The sequence below is a fragment of the Sceloporus occidentalis genome, unplaced genomic scaffold (genome assembly GCF_023333645.1).
Source record: "Sceloporus occidentalis isolate IW3139 unplaced genomic scaffold, rSceOcc1.0.p SCAF_8, whole genome shotgun sequence".
In the NCBI taxonomy this organism is placed as follows: Eukaryota; Metazoa; Chordata; class Lepidosauria; order Squamata; family Phrynosomatidae; genus Sceloporus; species Sceloporus occidentalis.
In genome coordinates, this window is record NW_028316988.1 from 28,173,199 (window position 1) to 28,190,358 (window position 17,160).

Sequence of the window (17,160 nt, forward strand, 5' to 3'; positions counted from 1 at the left end):
ACAGAACCCTAGAAATGGAAGGAGCCCCGAGGGCCATCCGATCCAACCGCCTTCTGCCACGCAGGAATACACATTGACTTGCAGGAGCGTCTTCTTCCATACAATTCACTCTGCAGACTCAGGTCCTCTGGGAGCAACTTACTACAGCGAACGAATACCAGGCTGCAGTTACCCAGAGGACCTTCTCATCGGCCGCTCCTAAACTTTGGAATGACCTGCCGGAGGAGATCCGTCCCGTTACAACCCTTGATGCCTTCAAGAAGGCCATTAAGACGGATCTCTTCCGGCGGGCCTTCCCAGCTTGATCAACTTGTCCCCCCATTGCCCCATAACTGTGGTTGATTTACTCATCCCACAATGCCTCGTTTTAATGAGGGTTAATTTTAGACGGATTTTGGTAAATTGACTGTCTTTTTGGAGGTTTTCCATTTTAATTGGGGGGTTAGGGAATTATGTTTAATTCATGCCATTGTGGTTTTGTGACTGTAACCTGCCTCGAGCCTTTGGGGAGAGGCGGGCTATAAATAAATTATATGATGATGAGATGATGATGATGATTGGCAGATTCCTAGAGTTGGAAGAGACCCACAAAGGCCTCTTCTGCCATGCAGGAAGACCCCGTCGAAGCTGCCTGAACAGATGACCATCCAGCCTCTGTTGCAAAGCCTGACCATTGTTTCACAGCTAAGGCAATGGAACAAGAGCAGCGGTGGCAGAAAACTACACTTCCCGCAATGCCTTCCTTTCCCTCCTCCCCTCCTTTCTTGCATCCCTCCCTTCCATCTCTCTCTCTTGCTCCATCCCTCTCCTTGGCCTGTCACTCAAAGTAACGTGGGCTCCTTTCCCCCTTCTCTCCCTCTCTGTCTCCTGACTGGTTGGTTGCTATAATTGCAACCCATTGATCTCACCCAGGCAAGGTTTCCAGGCTGGCCATCCATCAGGCATTAGGGAGGGAGAGCAAGAGGGAGGGAGGGAGGGAGGGAAGGAAGGGGACCAGCAGAAGGGGAAAAAGCCTCAGCCCTCCCCAGCTAAGACCAGCCAGCGGCTGCCATCAAAAGCCAAGCCTCCCCAGAGCTTGCCAGCCAAGGCTCCTTTCCAAAAAAGCCAAAATAATAAAAAGGCTGGCTTTTGATTTTGCTCCCCCCCCCCCCCCTTCTCTCTCTCTTCCTTCCTGTGCTGAAAGCAGGCTTGGAAAAAATACCACCAAGAGAAAAACACACACACACACACACACACACCAACAAATGCATCAAAGCAGCCAAAAGAAACAGGGCCTCTGAGCATAGGCCGAGTGGCCTGGATGCACTGTGAGCCAGGGGCACATTGATTTGTTGGTGGCAGTTGTGGCTGTCGGGTGCCTTCCAGTTGTTTCCGACTCAGGCCCACCCTAAGAGGAACCGGTCGTGGGGTTTTCTTGGCAGGGTTGGCGCAGAGGGGGTTCGCCCTTGCCTTGGCCTGAGGCTGAGAGACTGGGACTTGCCCACTGTCACCCAGTGGGCTTCCAAGGCCGAGGCAGGATTCAAACCCTGGTCTCCAGAGTCGCAGTCCAACACTCAAACCACACCATCACACTGGCATCTACCTTATCTTATCTATCTATCTAGCCACCTATCTATCTATCTAGCCACCTATCTATCTATCTATCTATCTATCTATCTATCTATCTATCTATCTATCATCTAATATTTATAGTATGGTAGACCCTTGGTATCTGTTGGGGTTTGGTTCCAGGACCCCACATAGATACCAAAACCCATGGATGCTCAAGTCCCATTATATACAATGGGGTATTATTATTGCTATTGTTACTACTATGACTACAATGGGCCCTTGCTATCTGCTGGGGTTTGGTTCCAGGACCCTCTGTGGATACCTAAATCCATGGATGCTCAAGTCCCATTACATACAATGGGGTATTATTATTGTTATTATTACTACTGTGACTACAATGGGCCCTTGGTATCTTGAGGTTTGGTGCCAGGACCGCAGATAGATACCAAAATCTATGGATGCTGAAGTCCCATTATATACAATGGGGTATTATTATTATTATTATTATTATTATTATTATTATTACAGTGGGCCCTTAGTATCTGCTGGGATTTGGCTCCAAGACACCAGGTAGATACCAAAGTGCATGGATGCAGAAGTCTCATTACATACAATGGGGTATTATTATTATTATTATTATTATTATTATTATTACTACAGTGGGCCCTTGGTATCTGTTGGGGTTTGGTTCCAGGACCCCCATGGATACCAAAATCCATGGATACTCATGTCTCATTAAATACATTGGGTATTACTACTACTACTTACTACTTCACTGGGGCCTTAGTATCCACTGCAATTTGCTTCCAGGACCTCTGTGGATACCAAAATCCATGGACGCTCAAGTCCCATTATATACAATGGAGTAGCAAAATGGTGTCCCTTATAGAGAATGGCAAAAAAGTCAAGGTTTGCTTTTGGGAATTTTTGTTGTTGCTGCTGCTGAATATTTTGAAGGCATGGATGCAAAACCCATGGATATAGAGGGCTGACTGTACTTTCATTCTTCCCCAGAAAGCCAGCATGGCATAGTGGCATGAACATTGGACTATGACTCTGGAGACCAGGGTTTGCAGCTTACAATATTTTGGTCCCATTTGAGAAACAGGACACTTTTGAAAAACTAGCTCCAACGTAACGAACTACTTTGGACGCCTGGAACTATAATACATTACTTTGTACATTTCTACAATTAAAGGCACAAAAAACCTTGCTGGAAAGAGAAAGGAAGGTGAATTTATATTTCTGGACATGTGGGCGCTTTGCACATGCTCAGAGGTTATTAGGATGTACAGCGAGAATTTGGCATCCGCTGGGGTTTGGTTCCAGGATGCTCAAGTCCCATGAAAAACAACGGCTTCATAAAATGGGGTCCCTTATATCAAATGGCAAAATCATAGTTGCGACTCCAAAATGGACCAAACACAACTTTGCAAATGCTTTGCCCAACTTTCTCAATGACTGTTTACCGAATCTTGTCCAGGTTCTACGTTTGAACCCATTTTAATGTATTTCATCTCATACTTCTATGGGGGTGTTCTGACTGGCTTATACTCCGGGTTACAAATCGAATCCAAGGTATAGCGCCTGTACCACCGTTTAAGCCAGTGCTGTGGAATCTATGGCCTTCTTGATGCGGTTGGATTGCAACTTCCATCAGCCCCGGCTAATGGACCCAACCCAGGGACATTTGAGCTCCAAGAGGTCTTAATCTAGAGGAGAAAGAGAGGGAGATTGAGATGCCTTCTCTTTCCACGTCTGCCTTGGATAAGAGCTGCCACCGTATTTTTTTGGCAAAGTAAATAACCTGATTAATAAAAGATTAGGGTGAAATGCGGCGCATTAAATATTTAGACCACGCAGCTGCCCAGGAGAGTATGGGAAGAGATGGGCACAGCTGGCTCCTGCCATATTTGAGGAGGTTTAACCCTCACCCCACACGATGTGAGGACAGGGTCACATTAATCTCTGCCGGGGTTTGATGGGAAGGTCACGCCGATGTTACTGACCTTGATCTTCCAGTGCCACAGCTGGGAAAGGACTATAACTTCCAGAATCCCTGGAGGCATTTCCAAGAACCTTCTTTTCGTATCTCTCCATGTCCCTCCTTTTGTCGGTTGTTGTTTTCTTGGTAAGGTTGGTTCAGAGGAGGTTTGCCATGGCCTTCCCCTGAGGCTGAGAGAGTGTGACCTGCCCAAGATCGCTCACTGGGTTTCATGGCCAGATTCAAACCAGGTTTCAAACCAGATTCTCCAAAGTCATAGGCCAGCACTCAAACCACTGTGCCATGTTGGCTCTCTATGTAGCTGTAGCTGTTTGCAAATATCTCTTCTTATTATTTGCTAATAATATTAGTAACTTCTTTCAGGAGTCCTGTAGTTGCGTCTCCCTGTATGGCAGGAGGTTAGATTAGATGGTCTTTGCGGTCACATATACACCAAAAACAAGGAGCACCAGTACCTAGATGATTTCCGAAGGGAAGTCATGCAGAGGATGGAGTGAGCTTCTTCTCTGCTGCTCCAGAGACTAGGACATGAATGAACGGATCCAAAGGATAAGAAATGAGATGCCACCTGAACATTAGGAAGAACATTTAATGTGAAGTCGAAGGCTTTCATGGCTGGCATCCATAGTTTTTTGTGGGTTTTTCGGGCTATGTGGCCATGTTCTAGAAGAGTTTATTCCTGACGTTTCGCCAGCATCAGTGGCTGGCATCTTCAGACAATGCTGGCATGGAAGAGATCGGGATGCCTTGGTGGGTGATGGACACTCCATCTTTGGAGGTCTTTAAACAGAGGTTGGATGGGCATCATTCAGGAGCGCCGAAGTATGGAGAGAGGTCTTGGAGCACGTTTGAGACTAACTGAAAAGTTTCAGTGACTCTCAAAGGTGCTACAAGATCTCTCTACATACTGATTCTACAGACTAACAGGGCTATATCTTTGAATTCTACCACTAAGGAGTGCTGTAGTTGAGTCTGCCTGCATGGCATGGGGTTGGACTCTATGGGTCTTAGATCCCTTCCAGATCTAAGATTCTGTGATTCCATGTAGTGTCTTCCTGCATGGCAGAAGTTGGGTTAGATGGCCCTTGAGGTCCCTTCCAAGGCTAAGCATGATCGATTCCTTGGCAGAAGAGCCTTGGAAAAAGAAATCCTCCAAGCATCGGATTAGATGACATTTAGTATGGCAGTGGCTGGGTTAGATGACTCTTGATGTCCCTTCCAAGGCTAAGATTCTAAGGTTCAAGCATGGTTGATTTCTTGGCAGGAGAGCCTCGGAGAAACAAATCCTCCAAGCGTTGGATTATATTACCCTTGGGGTCCCTTCCAGATCTAAGATTCTATGATTCCTTGTGTCATCCTACATAGAAGGATGATGCTTATTATGGCAGGGGTTGGATTAGATGACCCTAGAAGTCCCTTCCAAGGCTAAGATTCTAAGGTTCAAGCATGGTTGATTTCTTGGCAGGAGAGCCTTGGAGAAACAAATCCTGCAAGAGTTGGGTTAGATGACCCTTGGGGTCCCTTCCAGATCTAAGATTCTATGATTCCAGTATCTTAGTATGGAAGGGGTTGGATTAGATGACCCTTGAAATCCCTTCCAAGGCTAAAATTCTAAGGTTCAATCTTGGTTGATTCCTAGGCAGAAGAGCTTTGGAGAAACAAATCCTCCAAGAGTTGGGTTAGATGACCCTTGGAATCCCTTCCAGATCTAAGATTCTATGATTCCAGCATCATTTCAGATTAGATGACTGTTGAAGTCCTTTCCAAGGCTAAGATTCTAAGGTTCAAGCATGGTTGATTTCTTGGCAGGAGAGCCTCGGAGAAACACATCCTGCAAGAGTTGGGTTAGATGACCCTTGGGGTCACTTCCAGATCTACGATTCTATGTTGTGTCTTCCTGTATAGCGTGGGTTGGGTTAGATGACCCTTGAAGCCCCTTCCAAGGCTAAGATCCTAAGGTTCAAGCATGGTTGGTTTCTAGGCAGAAGAGCCTTGGAGGAACAAATCCTCCAAAGCCGGGACTGGCTGCTTTCAGCCTCTCTCTTCCCCGGCTCTCTTCCCTTACATGATCTTGAGTGGCGCTTCAATTATTGATGCCTCCTCCTTTTATTTATTCATCTCTCCCACCCACCCTTCCCTCTCTTTCTCCCCCTCGGCTCTTGCATTAGTGATGTTCTGGGAGAGAAACAAGACTCTCCTCCTCCCATCTTGAGACAGGCGTTCTGGATCGACCGGCAACGGAAGTGCTTTGCGGCAATAAGTGGAATCAAGAACCAGCAAGGAAGGGTAAAGACTGGGCCAGGCTCATTCCTCCGGTGAGAAAGAGATGGAGTTACTCCAAAACGGAACATGGCAGACATTCATTCACACCTTATTTCTGGGGCTCAGGGTTGTGTTTTTTTTAATACAGTTCACACTCTTTGGAACTGGACACGGATCTGAATGCGATCCGAAAACTGTATGATTCTCGTGCCGTCACTGTTTGCAAATATCTATGATTATTATTTGCTAATAATTGGTACTAATAACATGCATGGTTTTGTGGCTGTTGGCTACTATCAAGTCGAATTTGACTTATGGCAACCCCATAAATGAGAGACCTCCAAGTCACCCTATCATCAACAGGTCTTGCAAACTCTGAATCTTGCTACCTATTATAAACAGACCTTCTCAGGTCTTGCAAACTCAGGATCTTTCCAACTTGCAAACTATTATGAACAGACCTTCTCAGGTTTGGCAAACTCAGGATCTTTCCAACTTGCAAACTATTATGAACAAACTTCCTCATGTCTTGCAAACTCAGGATCTTTCCAACTTGCAAACTATTATGAACAGACCTTCTCATGTCTTGCAAACTCAGGATCTTTCCAACTTGCAAACTATTATGAACAGACCTTCTCATGTCTTGCAAACTCAGGATCTTTCCAACTTGTAAACTATTATGAACAGACCTTCTCATGTCTTGCAAACTCAGGATCTTTCCAACTTGCAAACTATTATGAACAGACCTCAGGTCTTGCAAACTCAGGATCTTTCCAACTTGCAAACTATTATGAACAGACCTCCTCATGTCTTGCAAACTCAGGATCTTTCCAACTTGCAAACTATTATGAACAGACCTTCTCATGTCTTGCAAACTCAGGATCTTTCCAACTTGCAAACTATTATGAACAGACCTTCTCATGTCTTGCAAACTCAGGATCTTTCCAACTTGCAAACTATTATGAACAGACCTTCTCAAGTCTTGCAAACTCAGGATCTTTCCAAGTTGAAAACTATTATGAACAGACCTCAGGTCTTGCAAACTCAGGGCTGTGGCTTCCCTGATGGAGTCTATTCATCTTGAATGCCATCTTCCTCTTTTACTCCAACCTTACCAAGCATCATTGCTTTTTCTAGTCTTTTCATGATACATCCAAAGTATGGCAGTCTCAGTTTAATCATCTTAAAGCTTGATTTGCTTTAAGACCCATTTATTGGGTCTTTTTAAAGTCATTTACAATATCTGTAGAATTCTTCTCCAGCACCACATTTCTAAGGAATTCAAAAATATAGCTGTGTTAGTCTGGATCAGTATATAGAGAGATCGTGTATCACCTTTGAGACTAACTGGCAGCATCAGCTTTCCTAGACTTAAGGCTACTCTGGAGATTATAACACAGGAGGAATTTCTCTTAATTTCGAATGAAAAGAAAGTGGGGCCAGAACGCATTCACGTGAATTTGCTAATTCAGCGAATTTACATGAATTCGAATTGCTTTTGAACTGACTTCTCATTGCCCGAAAATAGCTTGCCATTGCCCAAAATTGCATGTGATCACCCCTCATGCAATAACGTGAAACCCCATGGTTGCGTTCGGACTGACTTCCCATTGCCGAAATTGCGTGTGGTAGTCTATCACGCAATAACGTTAAACCCCATGATTGCGTTCAGATTGCTATTGGATTATACTTCCAATTTCCCTTGTCTAATAAACTCCTTCCTCAGATGTTCTTCCTATCGGCTTTCTTTACTGCCCAGCTTTCACAACTGTACATAGAAAGAGAAAATATTAAGGCATGGAAAATCCTAAACCCAAGGCAACCCTATCATGCCGTTTTCTTGGCAAGTTTCTTCAGAGAGAGTTTGCCATTACTTTGCTCTGGGCCAAAAGAGTGTGACTTGTCCAGTGGGTTTCTATGGCAGAGCCAGGATTTGAACCCTGGTCTCCAGAGTCATTGTCCAACACTCAGATCACTATGTCATGCTGGCTTTCATCCTTCCTAACATACATAAATATATTACTATATAATATTACTATATTATTATTATTATTATTATTATTATTATCTTATTTATTATTAAAGTACACTTGTCCCTCCACATTTGCAGCTTTGCTTTGCGGCTTTGATTATTCATGGATTTTATCAATATGTTCTCTCTAGGAATATCTAGGTCCTCCAGTGCAACTCTATGGTCAACTTTAACCAAAAGTCACACTGAAGGACCTAGAGATTCCTAGAGAGACCACTCCGCTAAGCATTTTTAGCTCCTCCAGCGCAAGTCTATGGTCAATGTCTGGCAGATGTTGACCATAGAGTTGCACTGGAGGACCTAGAGATTCCTAGAGAGACCACTCCGCTAAGCATTTTTAGCTCCTCCAGTGCAAGTCTATGGTCAATGTCTGGCAGTTGTTGACCACAGAGTTGCACTGGAGGACCTAGAGATTCCTAGAGAGATCACTCCGCTAAGCATTTTTAGCTCCTCCAGCGCAAGTCTATGGTCAATGTCTGGCAGATGTTGACCATAGAGTTGCGCTGGAGGACCTAGAGATTCCTAGAGAGGTGTTCTCTCAGGTAAAAACATAGTTGTTATTTGTGGTTTTTCCACATTCACAAGGGTCCTGTGCCCCTAACCCTATGCAAATATGGAGGGATCATTGTATATAAATTATATAAAAGCTGTAATACCACTGTCTGCCACCAGGAGTGCTCCAGAGAGGCCATTAGCAAGACAGTAGCTCCCCCTTGTGGACAAACAGCTGTATTGACACAGAAAACAAAGGTTTACCCCAGGACCTTTTGACCTGTGGATCTTGAGCCCCCATACTCCTTGACATAGTGCACAAACAAAAATATTTTGTTTAACGTGTGTGTTTTTATGTGCACATTTTTCCACTAATAATCAAGTCCGCAAAAGTCAAAGGCGCGCATGTGGAGCACTAGCTGTATATCCATATTTTAACATTATTTTTTGGTAAGGGCCTAACATCATTCAAATTAGAACTGTTTTATTCAAATAAATTCACTACCTAACTCAACCCATGGGTAAATCTTAAATATCGCCACATTCACACCAATGCGCAGCGACAGACACACTCAATCCATTCTTTTCCCCCACTCTCACACATAACTCCATTACTCCCTCACACGCAATTACATGGAAAAATTCATACTCTTGTGTGATTGAATGCTTGTGAGAGTATGCAAAAAAAGAGACGGAAGTGTGCGACAGAGTTTTTGCGCGTGTGAGACTGAGTGGGGATGAACGCGTCCGAGGGAATCAGAAAAAGAGCTTTACTACGTGCGAGAGAATTAATGTGAGCGTGATGGATAGTGTCACAGTGTGCGAGAGTTTGAGAATGTGTGCGAAACGGTGTGTGTGTGTGTGCAAGAGGGAGAGAGAGGCCATGAAGTGTGTGTGTGTGTGTGTGTAAGAATTAACCAGCTAAGAAGGTGCAAAGGAGAAAGCAAGCACCAAAAAAGCATGCATCTGTATGTGTGTGTTTGTGAGCCAGTGAGAGATTTGTGTATGGCACCAACAAAGAGATAAAAGATTTCTCTGAAGGTGCCAGCCACAGACGCTGGTGAAACGTCAGGAATAAACTCTTCTAGCACATGGCCACATAAACCGAAAAACCCACAAAAAACTATGGATGCTGGCCATGAAAGCCTTCGACTTCAGATAAAGGATTCCTATGGACGGCGTTTGAGACGGAAAGAAATGCCTCCCAGAGAAATGGGTCAGCGGGTCAGAGAATTAGTGAGAACAAACCCTTTTGAAAGTGAGCGTGTGACAGAAAAAGAGGGAGAGAAACAGTGTGAAAAAGCGTGAGCGAGAACGAGTATACACAAGAAAATTTGGTGCAAGGATCGAAAAATGGGGCATCTTGGAAGTGGGTTCTGTTGGCCCCCCCAAATCTTTGGCCACTGTAATGACGGCCCAAAGGCCACTTGGTTTGTTTCCTCTCTCCATAGTCCCTGCCCAATCCTCACCCCTCTCAGCTGCTTGGCCGCCCATCTAACAGCAGGCTTATCCAGATAAATATTATTACTACTACTACTACTACTACTACTACTACAGTGGGCTCTTCTTATCTGCAGGGGTCAAGCCCTACAATTTGCAATGGGGGCATGAGGAGCAGTAGGGCTTGCCATCTGCGGACGCTTAAATCCACAGATGGCAAACCTGCAGATGGGGAGGGCAGGCTGTATTACACTTGGCCCTCCACATTCGCAGCTTTGACTTTTGAGGATCTGATTATTTGTGGTTTTGATTAATACATTCTCTCTAGGAATCTCTAGGTTCCCAGTGCAACCCTATCAGAAGTTGACCATAGAGTTGTGCTGGAGAACCTAGAAAACACTTCTCTAGGCATTTGCAGGTCCTCCAGCATGATTCTCTATGATCAATTTCTAGCAGATGTTGTACTGGAGGACTTGGAGATTGCCAGAGAGGCATTCTCTTAGGTAAAAATAGTGTTTTGTTATTTGCAGTTTTTCCATATTCACAGAGGTCCTTCACCCTGAACTCCAGTAAATGTGGAGGGAGTACTGTATTATTATTACTGGACCAAGGGAACAGTTTGTTGTGCACCTCCGTCTGTGAGTAGGAGTTTCCAGCCACAAAAGCGGAGGTAGGGGCAGCACAGGCAGCAGCAGCAGATCCATGTTCTGCTCCGACGGGTGGCAGGGCTTGGCATGCTTGCACAGCTCCTCCTCCTTGGTAGTGCCATTCAGGAGTTGCTTCTTTCCTGCCTCCAAGGTGTCCAGTGGGTTTCAATGTGGTGGCTTAAGGAAGAGATGCCACCAAGGACCATCCCAAATGCTGGTCCTCCTTTGGTCGCTGTGTGCTTAGGCTGTTCTGCATGGAGCAAGCATACTGTTGGAGGATAAAGTGACGTCTCATCTCAAGAACCAAGGCAACAATGGGACGGACGGGCAGAAGTGGCAATGATGGTGACTTGGGATGGGCACTGCCAGAGGCCAGGGTCCTATAAGCTTTCCTACTCTCCTCCCCCTACCCCCTTAGGTGGAGTTGGCAGCTACTCCAAGCAACCTCATCTTTCTCTGTCCAGGACACACAAAGTTTGGGAAGCAAAGGAGGCACTAGGGGTGGCATCACCCGGTGCGGTAACCCATGGTGTCACCCCATCCCCACTGACCTCCTCCCATAGCACACCGTACAGAACCCTTAGTAATGTTTCCCCCCCACTAATGCTATTTGTAAATAATAATTTTCACATATCACTGAATGTAATAGCAACAGTTATGTCATAAATAACTAGCAAAATTAGAAGACTGTCGTTAAATTGCAATATCATACACATCCTGAAGGTATTTACAGTCCATATTGGTATCCGCTGGGGTTTGGTTCCAGGACCCACTGTGGATACCAAAATTACAATGGGGCAGTACAAGGGTGTCCCTTGCATAAAATGGCAAAATCAAGGTTTCCTTTTTGGGGTGTGTGTGTGTGTGTGTGTATATGGATGCTTGAATCTGTGGATGAAGACTTATCTGTGGTTACGGAGGGCCAAATGTACACAGTCATAGTTCCAGGTGGTTAAAGTGAAAATTCGGTTAAGATGCGATGTTTTTAAAGAAAATTTCAAAACGACGCTCCCAAATTAATAAATAAAAGACACGGAAGCAAAAGAGGCAGAGGGAAAAAAAGGACGAAAACGGTCACAGTATAACCAACCATCTGATTTCTTTATTTGAAAAGGCACAGCTATTACATCCTCAATACAGAATTTTTTTGTCTCAGTTCCTCTTAATATAGGTCAAATGATTAATAAACACATGAAGCAAACAAGATCTTTCTTTTCTCTCTCTCTCTCTTTCTTTCTAAAGGAATATATACAAACACAAAAAATTCTCTCTCTTTTTTATTCCGTCGTAAAGTTTCTTTTCTTAAATGGGGACGGGGGGAAAAAAAGAAAGTCAAGCGAGCGTACAGAAAGAGAAGGGCTAAGCCGCAGGATCCTCGTTCGAAAATTAAACCAAAAGGAACGTCAATATGGACTTCTAATAAAGAGAAGAAGAAGGTGGGAGAATGTCTTCAGCTTCATCCTTCGCCGTTCCCCTTCCCGCACAAGAAACTCAAAAGGCATATTGGGAAAAAAGGGGGGGATATTTAGCCATTGTTACATTAGAAAAATTCCAGATTTACCAGGAAATTCAGGGACGGTTGGGAAGAGATAGGAAGCAAGGGAGTGAAAATGACACACCGTCGAGAGCTTTACCAGGAAAGCGGGGCGGGTGGGAGGGTTACAGATCTAATATATTTATATATTTATATATATATATAAAATTTTTGCTTCTGTGCTACTTTAAAAACAAGATACATGCATAATGACAAAGGTGCTCGCCATCGGAAACGGTGCTGGCGGGGAGGAAAGAGGCAGCGAGGGGGGCTTACGGAAGGGCAGCAGTGGCGGCTTCCACTCCAGCGGGGCGATAAATCCGTCCCAGGCTTTCCATTGCTTCCCCGAGTGCCGAACCTATTTAGGAATAGAGTTCAGGACCCTGGAATTGGAATAATATTTAGGGATAAGGTTCGAGACTTTTGAAAGCCTAGAATCTGCGTAGGACAGGGGCGAGGAAAGCGCGGAGCCATTTGTATGACCCGCACGGGGCATTTTTTCCCCTCCAGAATCCCCCCTAAGGAGGTTTATGGGGCATTGCCACCACTTGTGTCAGCCCGCTGGACATGTAAACCATTTTTATGACCCCCGAGGGGCATTTTTTTCCTTCCAAAATGCTCTCTTAGAAGAGGCTTGAAGGGCATTTCCCCCACATTTGTCACATCTCAATACCCTAAACTTTTTGCAAAATGTTTCAGATTTTCTGGCCCCAAAATGCTGTGTATGGGATGTAGGAGCAACTACCGTTGGCCCTTCACATTTGCGGCTTTGGCTATTCACGAATTTGATCAACATGTTATCTCTAGGGATCTCTAAGTCCTCCTGCGCGACTCCATTATGGTCAACATCCCCCAGAGGCAGACCGTAGAGTCATGCTGGAGGACCGAGAGGTTCCTAGAAAACACTCCTCTGGGCATTTGTAAGTACCTCCAAGGATAATTCTATGGTCAACCGCTGGAGGACGTTCACCATAGAGTTGCGCTGGAGGACCTAGAAATTCCTAGAGAGGTATAAAATAGTGGTTGTTTTTAATTTGCATTTTTTCCACATTCATGATAGTCCTGAGCCCCTAACCCCAGCAAATGGTAAGGGTCTACTGTATAAGTATGTTTGCCTCCCACCCTGGCTAATTTATGCCCAGGAGAGGCTATTTTTGAAACAAACAAACAAAAAGCCCTGGTCCCCAAACAAGGTGGAAATGCCTCTCCCTGCCACCTCCCCTAAGAAAGTGTTTGGAGGCAAAAATAAAATGTCAATTTTTATTTTTGTGGGACCAGCTGCAATGTGGGGGTGCGGCCCCTCAAGGTCTCTTGGACCTTGGTGTGCCCCCCTAGCTTTCCGCAGTTGGCCACCCATGGCTTAAGGGTAAACTCCTTTAAAGAAGAGGCTACAACCTGGTGTGGATTCACCGCTGATAGGAGAGCCAACATCCGCCGCAGCGTAAAAGGGGGTGGACTAGGACCACTTCCAGAACCCCATGAGAGATACTGCAGAAATTTTATGCGAGAAGCAAGGAAGGAAGGGGTCAGGATAGGGACTGACAATTTGGAGTCAAACCGGATCAATTTCTGAGAATGAATGCAGTAGTGTAATGGAGCCAGGGCTCTGTGGGTCAAAGCCCTAGGACCTTTTGGATGAACAGGATCCAGGACATCACTTGTACCCCTCCTTGGACTCCTCTTTCCCCTCTATTTTTAGCTGCTATGAATACAATGGCAGGAAATAGAAACGGGTCGCCCAGCCACATATTACGACGAGCTATCCCTGTTGTAACCCAAAATCACGTTGTGCCCTCCTGCACAACCAAAGTCACAGCACTTTTGAACCGGTTTCAACTGCCACGGCAGCATCTGAGCCTTGAAAATTGGAGACTGGGAGGCACTAGAGCTCTCCGGGCAAGAAGTCTGAACCCCTCTCTGTAAACTGCAAATCCCAGGGTCCCCCAAGATGGTGCCATGGCAGCTAAAGTGGAATTGTACAACCGTGTCGTATGAAAAGGCTTTTGGTCTTGAGTTGGGAAGAGCCATTAGCTTTACAAAAGATCACCCCCCTGATGAGGATGAGTATCACTAGTAACTGATTGATACATACATACATAATTAATGTGGTTTTTTTTCCTGGTCTGAATCTCAGTTAGTTTCCACCTGAAAATCACTCCAATCCCCCAGAACTTATTAATGCACCAAAAGAGGCCTTCCCAACCCCAAAAAGCATGCCAGAACCCCCATATTCCTCAGATGCTTCAATTTCCCCTCTAAAAACAGAGTCAGGAAGGGACACTGCACCATGGTCCCCAATCAGTTACCTATGTGTATATATGTGTATGTGTATGTATGTTTATATATACGTATACACGCACACACACACACACACATATATCAGGGGTAGGCAAACTTTGGACCTTGAATCAGTATCCCGTTTTCCAGGCAAATTTTGCCCCAAACCACACTGAAAGCCCCCACATGTATCAAAACACACAAAATAACCCCGCACCAGTACCCCATACTACCCTTCAATGCCTCTGTTTTTCTTTGCAGTCCCTCTCAAAATGGCGGCAGGAAGTAGAACAATGCCATTTTGAGAGGGACTGCGAAGAAAAAGAGAGGCCATTGATCTGCTGTGGAGGAAGTATAGCCCATGGGGGAGTCTGGTGGGGACGGGAAACATACCCTACACTCTATATGGTGGCTTAGACTAGAACGTGGATGTAATTCTTCGCTAAATTCGTTTCGTCTTGAAGGAAATAATGAGCAAACTGAGCAATTTTCTTCTAACTATGCAGATTTCAAAGCCTGTTTTGAATTAGGGGTTTATTCTGTGCATAACTGCCTGTACAGAAAAAGCTGGTCCTTGCGCAGATAAAACTGTTTTCTAAGGAACCTCCCCCCCTTGTGCCAATTTTGTGCAGAATAAGTCCCCAATTACAGCATTTTCTGCACAGACATAGCATTCCTTGCACAGAAAATTCAGTTTCCTGTGAGTTTTGTGCAGAATTTGTCCCAAACTGCTAAGATTCCCATCGGTCCAAGATTATTCTCCGTGGGGTTTTCGACATTTGAAAAATGGTTTTTGACAACTGCTTGAACATTTTTGAAGGGCCTTTCCATCCCTAAGCCGGATATTGTTCATCCTGGCTGACTTTCATGAGCAACTATAGGGTCTGTCATGATGATTGCCTTCAACATTTCCCACTACATCACTGGTTAAGAGAGAGGATAACTTATCTTTGAGGGAGAAAGGTAGGGAGAACAGTGAGTACGCTCTGTGATGGACAACCAACCACCCCGACACACCATTTTTCAAGCTTCTGTTTCTGCAAACTAAACCCCCACCCCATAAATAGGTGGAGCAAAGAGCGAGCTGATGGAATTGCACACTGACGCAAATACCGGGACCCATTTGCACAATTTACTAGATGCAAATACTGGCACCCATTTGCACAACACAATCGTTACGATTCAAATTGAACCGCCTGTCTCAAGATCTTCACCAACTTCGGAAACAGTCCTTCACATGTGCCTGGACAACAGCTCTTATCATCCTCACCAGGGCTGTAAAGATGGGCGCTGGGAGTCCAAAACGACACAAGGTTCCCCATCCCAGTACTAGAGGGAGGCTGAATAAAAGGCCTCTGGGAACGCAGCCGCTCTCTGTGTGACCATGTCCAGAGCTGAACATTGCAACTCACAGGCAAACGGACAAAACAAGCGTATCTACTTCGTTTTTGAAAAACTGAAACTCCAAAGTCCATCAATCAGATGCAAAGTAGTGCGTTAGCTGGGGTAGGGGAGATGCTAGATGTCAATCATCAACTCAGGGGATGGGCCAATGACTGACTCCACCCCATGAGTGGCGCCTTGAGATAATTAGGACGTGGACCTGTCCAAATTTATGTCTGCCTGGAAAAGTTCACTTCTCAGGAATACAACTACCATGACATGTCCAAATCTGTGTCTGCCTGGAGAGTGAGCAACGTTCACTTTTTTGGAATACAACTCCCAGAATGCTTCCCACCAATATGGAGCTACGCTGGTGAGGAAGCATTCTAGTAGTAGTAATCCAAAATGGCAACATTCCTAAACTCAATGGATGCTTTTTTATCGGCAGGTTGCCCATCCATGGATTTGACCACTTGTGAACTGCCACACCGTTTATTATTCAATGGCAGTGCATGTATGCGGATGTGCGGATGCATCTGCACGCAAGTTGCAACCGCTGAAAAATACAAGGTACAACCATCTGTGTTTTTACCATCTGTGGTGGTGGGGAACCGAATCCCTGTGGATGGGAACGGTCCAAGGTATTACAGATTGGGTATATATGGATAGCATTGTTTTAAAAAGTCAGTAAAATGGGGTTTAATTGGCAATCGGGAATCAAACGAGTTTGTTGAGCTGCTATAAAACCTTCCCCTATCAACCGATGAATCCCAGCCCACTTTCTACCCATCATTTCTGTCGAGTGCTTGCCAAGCTGAACATGCCAGCGGGACATTTCTGTGGGATTTTGGGGGAAAGTTGGAATCCGCACGGATCTCTTTCTCTCTCCTATGGTTCCATTTGAATCGGGACTGCTAAGTAAGAACACCACATCCTCTTCCCCCTTACACAAGTCCCCCTTCAACCTATGCCCCTCCTTTTTAAATTTTTTGTACAAACACTGAGTTACAAGCACACCAAAGTAGGGGTCAAAAGTCTCCGGGTTACCACACAGCATACTGTTCCAGAGGAGAATCACCGCAAGACCGGAGCTATCGCTAAAACGTTACGGTCGGGATACCAACACCCATATTCAAACATGGAACTTAAAAGATGGAAATCGGGGAGAAACGAGGAAGAGGGCAAGCTCAGTCGTCATCCTGTACCCCCCACCCCACACCCCCCGGAAACACAAAACTATACATGGACAACCTGCAGTGCAACGAAATATCCTGGAGGTTATCGCTCGCGTGCGGGTGGAGAGGGGAGAGGGGCCAAAATGTTATTGCTGCAATGGTGGGTGGGGTAAGGCAACTGGCACCCCATTCAGATGGTGGAAGGGGAGGGGCATCACTGGGGAGGCTCCTCCCCCTTCGCCGCCTCGCCAAACACCATTCGCAGTTCCGACGAGCACCCGCCAGAGCAAATACCGCATGTTTTCCTCTTCGCTGCCCCACCCCAGATCCCGATTCCCCACCCCGTCCCATCCCACCCTGGC